This window comes from Barbatula barbatula, assembly GCF_947034865.1.
Source record: "Barbatula barbatula genome assembly, chromosome: 18".
Classification (NCBI taxonomy): Eukaryota; Metazoa; Chordata; class Actinopteri; order Cypriniformes; family Nemacheilidae; genus Barbatula; species Barbatula barbatula.
In genome coordinates, this window is record NC_136781.1 from 22,631,695 (window position 1) to 22,641,863 (window position 10,169).

Below are 10,169 nucleotides of genomic sequence, written 5' to 3' on the forward strand. Positions count from 1 at the left end.
GTTAAGCTGAAGCTAGGCACGTATTTTACGCCCAAAAAGAACGTACAGTATCAAGTATACATATTCCGAAAGGCAGTACAGCAGCCGGGCGAGAACCTCGATACATACTGTACCAGACTACGCATGCTAGCAAAGAATTGTGAGTTTGCCGACGTGAGTCACGAAATAAAAGCACAGCTGATCCAAAGTTGCAGTTCAACGAGGCTGCGTAGAAGAGCACTGAGAGAACCCGAAAACAGCCTGGATGACCTTCTCGAGCACGGGAGAACTTTAGAACTGTCAGAGCAACAAGCAGCCGGCATGGAGCAAAGTGTAGCCGCATCAGTGAATGCTGTGCATCAAAATGGGCGAACATATACCAGCCGACGCGCCGGGAGAGCTAAGCCCAACGTCCAGTGCAGGAACTGCGGTGGAAATTATCCACACGACGGAATATGCCCAGCAAAAGGAAAAGACTGTAAAGCATGCGGGAAACTAAATCACTTCGCCAAACAGTGCAGGGCACAACAAAGGACACCTGGAAAAGACTTTGAAATGAGACACAGAAATAACAGTAAGCAACACAAAATGCACAAGAAAGTGTATAACGTCACCAGCACAACACAGCATACCACACATGACTCGTCTAGTAGTGATGAAGCTTACGTATTTGCTGCCAGTAGCAACAAAAATACCACTCAACCACGCACACACATTTGGCTAAATGGTGTGAAAATTGCAGCAATGATCGATTCCGGGGCTGCAGTGAACATTATTAGTGAATCAGTCCTCCGTACACTGAGACCATGCCCACAGCTCAGCCCAGCTGATATACAGATATTCCCGTATGGTAACACTGAACCACTGCCCATCACCGGTGCATTCACATGTAGCACAGAGACAGATAATAGGAAGACCACAGCCGAGTTCTACGTAATGAAGGGTGATAGCTGCTCTCTGCTAGGCTACAACACAGCTAAGGAGCTAGGCCTCATCAAGATCATCAACACTGTGTCTGCTCCAACCGGTCAAACAGTAGCAGATGAGTTGGTACAGAAACACCAGGAGCTGTTCGAGGGCATTGGTATGCTGAAAGACTTCCAGGTAAAGCTTCACATCAACACTGACATTCACCCAACCTGTCAGCCACACAGGCGAGTGCCATTCCACATCCGACAAAAGGTCGAAGAGGAGCTGAAACGGCTTGAGGATGACGACGTCATCGAGACAGTCACAGGCCCTACACCATGGGTCTCCCCCATTGTGACACCACCCAAGCCAAAGGATCCGGACAAGGTTAGAATCTGCGTCGACATGAGACAGGCCAACACCGCCATTCAACGCGAACGCCACATCACTCCCACCATGGATGACGTAATCCACGAGTTGAATGGAGCCACAGTTTTCTCCAAGCTCGACCTGACTGCCGGGTACCACCAGTTAGAACTCCACCCCAACAGCAGGTACATCACAACTTTTACCACACACCTGGGTTTGAGACGATACAAGCGCCTGAATTTTGGGATATCTTCAGCTGCAGAGGTGTTCCAGAATGCGATCTGCCAGACGCTGCAGGGCATCAAAGGAGTAAAAAATCTGAGCGACGACATCATTGTATATGGCAAAACACAGAAGGACCATGATGACAGCCTCAGAGCTGTGTTCCAGAGACTGAAGGATAGAGGGCTCACACTCAATAAAAAGAAATGTGAGTTTAACAAGAGTAAACTTGAATTCTTTGGATTTATTTTTTCAGCTGGTGGAATCTCAGCCGACCCGAAAAAAATTGCTGCCATCCAGCAGGCAAGTGATCCACAAGACCAGACTGAAGTCAGGAGTCTGCTGGGCATGGCGAACTACAGTGCTCGTTTTATTAAAGACTTTGCTTCCATCTCTGCACCACTACGCGAGCTGACCAGAAAAGACACACCATGGCACTGGACCCCTGAGCACGCCAGGGCACTACAGACGATCAAAGACAGCCTGACCAGCAACACGGTAATGTCATACTTCGATCCAGCCAAAGACACAGAGCTTGTAGTAGATGCGAGTCCAGTCGGTCTAGGCGCTGTTCTCTACCAAAAGGATGGAAAAGGAGAGAGGCATACCATAGCATACGCCAGCCGCGCTCTCAGTGACGTAGAAAGACGTTACTCACAAACGGAAAAGGAGGCACTGGCCATTGTGTGGAGTTGCGAACATTTTCACCTATACCTGTATGGTAACCCGTTCATCCTTGTCACTGACCACAAAGCTCTAGAGGTCATATGGAACAACCCTCGTTCAAAACCACCTGCAAGGATCGAGAGATGGGGACTGAGACTACAGCCCTACAACTTCAGGGTAGAATACAGAAAAGGAGTAGACAACCCTGCCGATTACATCTCCCGTCACCCCATCCTGATGCAGATGAGCGAAAGCACAAGAGCGGTGAAAGTGGCAGAGGAGTATGTCAACTTTGTAGCGGAACATGCAACACCAAAAGCTATGACTCTCCAGGAAATAAAAGACGAAACACTAAAAGACCCAATCCTGCAAAAGATTATTGCCCACATCAGAGACAACACATGGCACAAAATTACAGGCGACACACAACATGCGGAAACACTGAAAAAGTACAGACAGGTTAGTCGGGAGCTCACAGTGTCTCACACCGATGACATCATCCTGCGAGGTACGAAAATTGTCATCCCTGCATCCCTTGAGCACAGAGTATTACAGCTAGCTCACGAAGGACACCAGGGCATTGTAAAGACTAAGACACTGCTCAGGTCAAAGGTCTGGTTTCCTAACATAGACCAGAAAGCAGAACTGACGGTCAAGAACTGTCTAGCATGTCAAGCCAACACGCCTATTACACAGTCCGAGCCACTGAGAATGTCCGAGTTGCCAGAGGCCCCCTGGTTTAACGTCAGTGCAGATTTCTACGGGCCACTTCCAACTGGAGAATATCTACTAGTTGTCATAGATGAATACTCTCGCTACCCAGTTGTTGAAATTGTAAGATCTGTCTCAGCCAACACAGTCATCCCAATCATCGACAAAGTGTTCTCGATGTTCGGAATTCCCAGAGCTCTAAAAACGGACAACGGGCCCCCGTTTAACAGTGAGCAGTTTTCTAAATTCGCAGGCCATCTAGGTTTCCACCATCGGAAAATAACACCTCTCTGGCCTCAAGCAAATGCAACAGCAGAACGTTTTATGCGCACGCTTGGAAAAGCAATCCGTGTGGCAGAGACACAGAACACCCCGTGGAAACAGAGACTCAACACGTTTCTCCGCGAGTATCGCGCCACACCACACAGCACCACAGAAGCATCACCTGCTGAATTGTTGTTTAATCGCAAAATTCACACTAAGATCCCGTTGATCACCACAACCTGCGAATACAAAAATGATCACATCATCAGGGAGCGGGACACTAACGCAAAAGCAAAAATGAAGTCCAACTCTGATGCGCGCCGTCGTGCTAAACCAATCACATTCACCCCTGGTGACAAGGTACTTTGCAAACAACCTAAGCACAATAAACTTACTACCCCATACAACATCAAGCCATATGCTGTGGCAGAGGTCAATGGCTCCATGGTCACAGCGACCAGAGATGGACATTCCATAACAAGAAATTCGTCTTTCTTTAAAAAAATAATCTCCAAGACAACAGATGCGCCCGCAGTTCTAGATGAGGAGGAAGAGAGAATTGCTGATAATGAAGACACTGTTGCTGTGAAACCAGGGTATCCTTTTCGAGTTAACCGTCAGCGTCCATCATACCTCAAAGACTATGAGCTTGGGTGAAGAAGATCTACACTCAAACCCAGCATTTTGACCAGTTTAATGGTTTCTGAATGACTGTTCTCTCTCTTTTGTTTTTCTCTTCAGAACTATTCACACAATGCGTAAGAATGCACCTCGGTAGTTTTGAGGTACTGTTTGCACTTTGATACTGTTCATTATAAGCACACTTGATAAGTTACATGGATGTGTTTGTTCTACAGGTTTGAATTATATGTTTACATTCGTACTGCCGAGCTACATATGTATAAAGTAATGGATCGAGTTGTTCAAAAAAAAAAAGGAGTGATGTAGTGTTTAAACTATGCAGTATGAGATTTACGACAATGACGTTTTACGTAATGACGTGTGGGAGTTCGCCTGCCGGATTACGGATATAACAACGGAGCGCCAGCATGTTAGCGCACGAGTGATTACAGCTGTCTCGGTAATAACTGTCTGGTGTCACATTAAAGCATACTGAATGTAAACGTCTGCTTCTTGTCGAACGTCAGCACAAGAACATCACACCATCTATCCTGTGTGTGACAATCGCTTCAAACCCACAACCAGGTGTTGTCATTAAAAACCAACAATGACAAAAATAATCGCGTGGTACGAGTCTAAAATAAAGAAAAAAACATGATAGCCTATTTACAGCAAACATTATTAAATATAAAACATGTCTTACATTGTTGCTATGCTGTTTATTGCATAAGTAGTGGTTGAAGCAGTGCAACATCTGTGACAATCCAAATGAAAACACAGGTAATAATCCAAAAGATGTGCGGATATTAACCCTGACACATGGAGAACACGTAGAGAATGTAACATATATATATATATTATTCATCTTGTCAATAATAAATACTTCCCTACTTGCCTTACCATACACTTTATTATTAAACACCTGTAAGGCATTTTTTTATTGTTTCTTAAAATTTTGTGAAAGTTAAATGATCATACAGGTATTTATTTTCAAAAGAGACGGCAGAGTCTCGTGAACCGCACGCATTTGTTCTGACACCGGGAAAGCCACAGTTGAATCATCTGTACGGACGTGATGCCGTTTCATAAATAGAGCGAAGTTTAGTGAATTGCATTTGACACAAAGATCAATTTCTCTACAAAAATACTGCAGTTGCTTGAAAGGGTGATACGAACTTTTCCGGCCCACCCACAGTTTTACAGTCCCGCACCTGTCACCTACTTTCTGTATCCGCCTCTTTCAACTTCACCGTATAGGTGACTTCAGACTCCCAGAGGTCTGCCCAATGTATCTGTAATGAGCCAATCACAGGCGTTTAGTGTCAGGATGGACCAATCAAAGTCTTTATATGCTTGTCATTTCAAGGAGAGAGAGGTGAATGTCATGTAAATCGAAACTGATCGTTTGAAGTCGTTGTGTGTGATAAGACGCATTTTCTGAACGCTTACAAGTTCTGTCTTCTTTACCGGTAAGTTAGCAATTTAGGCATTTGAGTGTAAATCATAACATTTATTTATTGTATACATTTTATGACTCAAATTGAAGTCAGCTCAAACCCAAATACCCAGTCCACCTTTCTCGTGTATTCCAATGTCGTTTTTATAGCTGTACAAAACAACTCGTTTTGCTGCTTGAAATTGAGAACTTGTGTTTCTAACAACGTTGTTTTAATGGTATTGTCTTAATTATAAACATATTAGTTTGTAGCGTGAACAGTTTGACCATTGACTGCGTTTCGTTATTCTTCCCGTCATTTCCCTATCGAGCAATAAATCACAACTCTTTGACATTTACAGGAATCAGTTTACTTCCGTTTTAAAGTAGAAATATACCACAGACAACAATCTTCTAACATTGTTTTACCTTATGACCTTAACATTAGGGCTGCACGATTTGAGGAAATTGTCACATTGCAATTATTGAGGTAAGAATTTCGATGTGCGATACGATAAACTTGGTTGATATCAAGGAAAATGCACACATAGATAACTCAAAATGCTGAAATGTGTATTCTCAACAGTTCAAACTAGCAACAAGAACTAGAAATGCACGTTTTCAAACGTTAAATTAACTTATATATATCATTTCAACAGTACAGGTAAATAAAACAAATAGAGCATAAATACGGATGTACACATTTTTAGGAAAATAATCCCAACATACGGACATTTAAGCAGATTGTAACATATACTTTTGAAAAAGAAACTGGATATAAATGTGCGGTTTACTCTGTAAAACTTGAACCTCTATAATCTTTGTTGTTACTTTAAATGGTTGTTACTGAACCAACTGGTTGAATCCTCTTTCTAAAACATTCTGTTTAGTACTTTAGTTTAGCTAATTCTGCACAGTACCTCTCTGTGCTCAGTGTCTGATATCATAAAATATCACCAAATAACAGAGGATTTTCACATATAAAATGGCCATATATCTCTTAGAATGATGTCTTGTTGATGAATTGCGATATGATTAATAGTGCATCACTACTTAACAGACACTGTGTTGCCTAATTTATGAAAATACAACAATGATAGTAACTTATTTTTTGTGCTATTGTAGAAATTGTATTGCTTGTTTGGAATCTCACTTAAAGGTATCATGATTAAAACCCCTTACCAGCTGTCTGCACCTGTGTCCTCGGTCCGTGTCTCACCAACACGATCGTGACAAAAGGGATATTTCACTACCAAATCAATATGTCCCCATGTTTTACTTCCCCTCAAGGCATCTTAACTGAATATGGTTTTCTTCTGGAAGAATAATCTAGTCAGAGTTGTAATACCATGTATCATTTTGCTTCCAAGCGGTAGAATGGGAGTGAACAGGTGTTGAATTTTTAAAGCTGCAAAAAGTGCATCCATCGATCAAAGAACTACTGGACACGGCTCCATGGTCTTAACAAAGGTTTTCTGAAGTGAACCCATCCATTAGTTAAAGAGAAATATCCATATAGAGGGAATGGACATGGGTGGCAAACACTCATCATAATAATTGCATACAATATCAGGAAACATCATTCCGCGCAACATTTCAGTCTCCAGGAACACCTATTTCCTTTGTAAGTCGTAGGGAAGTCGTAAGGATCCCAGTCGAGTCCAGCTGCTTGTAATTTCAGCGAATAATTCTGTGGTTTCTTTGTTTCTCCTATTCTCCTCAGCCAATATGTTCACGGGGGAAAGTGACGTGAACACATACCCTCCATTGACAGCGCTTTTAAATTGAAGCAGAGGCTTGTTCTTCCGGCAAATGACGGTGACGAAATCTCCCACCAGAGTAAACGCTAACCTATTGGCTGAAAACTAAAAATGCACCGTTCGTCATCAGAACTAACACGCCTGCGCCATCTGTCGGAAGAACAAGCCTCGGGTTCACGCTACTGGACCCATTCAACAAATTGTTTATTTCATGAAATGAACATACAACAAAGTTAAACAAATATAACGTAAAATATTTATTTTATTTGTGTTAATATTAATTTGTATTCTTATAAGTAAAGTAGTTATAAGTAGCACGATCCATGAAAGGGAAGGAAGGAGGCGGGAACTGGCGAACATAAAATAACTTTTAATTAATAAACTCAAACGTAAATAGACACATAATCGTAACATAACATAAAATCCAGGCCTGGTCCTCTCTCAATGACGGTCCGGTCGCTTGTCCTCTTATGCTCCCAATCTCCTCCGTGATACGAGACCTCGAATCCCGGGTTTCGTCCCGCCTACCTCACTACATTATATTATCAGACACCAGCCTACCACAAACCAGAAGTTAACAGACTGTACAGATCAGACTGTCCTGACTTTATAACTGTGGAGCTCGAGCTGTATAAAGAGGATGCACAGATTGCCCACGTTGTATAAAGAAGACACGTGTCTGTGTTGCTCGCGTAGTATAAAGACTACAGTAGTATAAAGTGAGTTCCAAAGTTCAGAGGAAGATCTGCCTCCCAGAGATAACAGGTGGAATCTGGGTCAGTGGCGGGGCTACTGGTAGCCCTGGCAGGGCCTAGGCCTACCCAGAATGACAGCTGGCCCATCAGAGCCAAGAATTGTTTTTTTATATTATTTTAAATATTATTAAATATATTTTTTTTCCCTTAATTGTAATATTTTTACAAATTATATATGTTTTTGAATTGTTTGTTTATTAATAATATTAATAATAATATCCTAATTTTGTCAAGAATGTGTTCACATGACGTCAGTTGCATTACGGCCCTTACGCTGTGCAATAATATCGCTGTTTATAGATTCCAATTTTAATTTCCAGTTACTTTATTAGCATGATTGCATGTTCTTACAATATTGCCAAAGCATTGAACATATAACAAAAGACATACAATAAGTACAAACATTAGAGTAAAATTAAAATAAGGTGCTAAGTAAGACATAAATATAGAATGAAATATAAATTAAATCCATCAAGAGCCAAATAAGCTATTACATTTGTTGTAAATTAAATATTTTTAAAGATCCGAAAAATATATTACATTCACCTGGGAATCGCTGTAGGCCTTAAGTAAAAAATAACAATACCACGGACTTTACTAATGGTTTGGATTTATGATTAATTCCTTTCTTAACCATTTTTTGTTATTTTTAATTCACTATTGTAGCTGCCTGCAAGTGTATCTGCTTATTTTCAATCCATGTGATCATCTTTATATAGATGTTTAAATGGGTTGGTGGGAACAGGTTTGTCTTTTCTTATATGTCATTCTGTACATACAATAGAATCACGTATTGTTAGATTGAATAACGTAAATTGAACTTGCTGCAATACCAACATTTAGTGAACTGCATTTGATGCCACAATGGGCCAGAACACCGGTCCATACATTCTTCTTTAAATTTACGCTGGTTGACAGGGCGATGCAAATTATTAGGGCCCACCCCCAATTTTACAGGTCCACCTGTCATCTACTTTCTGTATCAGCCTGTGATCTTGGAACACATCAAAGTCGTCGGGAGGGATTATAAATCAAGTTAAGTTGATTTATTTGGCTCTTTTTACAATTTTCATTGTTACAAAGCTTACATACTGTACAAGAAACATATCGACTATAAGCAAAACATAGAAGGTTATACAAGTAAAATCAAAAAAGGTGAAAACACAGAAGACACACACACACACACAAACAAAACACTCCACACACACAAAACACTCCACACACACAACACGCACTAACACACAGACACACAGATTCAAACACACACAACACGCATTAACACACAGACACACACACACAAAACACTCCACACACAAAAAACACTCCACACACACAACACGCACCAACACACAGACACACACGCACAAAACACTCCCCACGCACCAACACACACACAAAACACTCCACACACACAACACGCACTAACACACAGACACACAGATTCAAACACACACTCCACACAACACTCCACACAAAATGCACCAGCACACGCACCAGCACACACAAAAAACCCTCCACACACACAACACGCACTAACACACAGACAGACACACAAAACACTCCCCACGCACCAACAAACACAAAACACTCCACACAACACGCACTAACACACAGACAACACACGCACCAGTACACACACAAAACACTCCACACACAACACGCACTAACACACAGACACACAGATTCAAACACACACTCCACACAACACTCCACACAAAACACTCCACACAACATGCACCAGCACACGCACCAGCACACACAAAAAACACTCCACACACACAACACGCACTAACACACAGACAGACACACAAAACACTCCCCACGCATCAACAAACACAAAACACTCCACACAACACGCACTAACACACAGACAACACACGCACCAGTACACACACAAAACACTCCACACACAACACGCACTAACACACAGACACACAGATTCAAACACACACTCCACACAACACTCCACACAAAACACTCCACACAACATGCACCAGCACACGCACCAGCACACACAAAAAACACTCCACACACACAACACGCACTAACACACAGACAGACACACAAAACACTCCCCACGCACCAACAAACACAAAACACTCCACACAACACGCACTAACACACAGACAACACACGCACCAGTACACACACAAAACACTCCACACACAACACGCACTAACACACAGACACACAGATTCAAACACACACTCCACACAACACTCCACACAAAACACTCCACACAACATGCACCAGCACACGCACCAGCACACACAAAAAACACTCCACACACACAACACGCACTAACACACAGACAGACACACAAAACACTCCCCACGCACCAACAAACACAAAACACTCCACACAACACGCACTAACACACAGACAACACACGCACCAGCACACACACAAAACACTCCACACACAACACGCACTAACACACAGATTCAAACACACACTCCACACAACACTCCACACAAA

At 42.2% G+C, this 10,169-nt stretch overlaps 1 protein-coding gene across 2 annotated transcripts in view; it reads left to right on the forward strand.

Moving 5' to 3' along the window:
- The first annotated feature begins 5,096 nt into the window (after positions 1-5,096).
- LOC306907881 (membrane-spanning 4-domains subfamily A member 4A-like) overlaps positions 5,097-10,169 on the forward strand; it is a 39,610-nt gene continuing 34,537 nt past the window's right edge. For both annotated transcript variants that reach the window (XM_079480370.1, XM_079480371.1), the window contains exon 1: positions 5,097-5,210. The gene's annotated coding sequence lies outside the window, so the exon portion shown is untranslated. The remainder of the gene's footprint in view (positions 5,211-10,169) is intronic.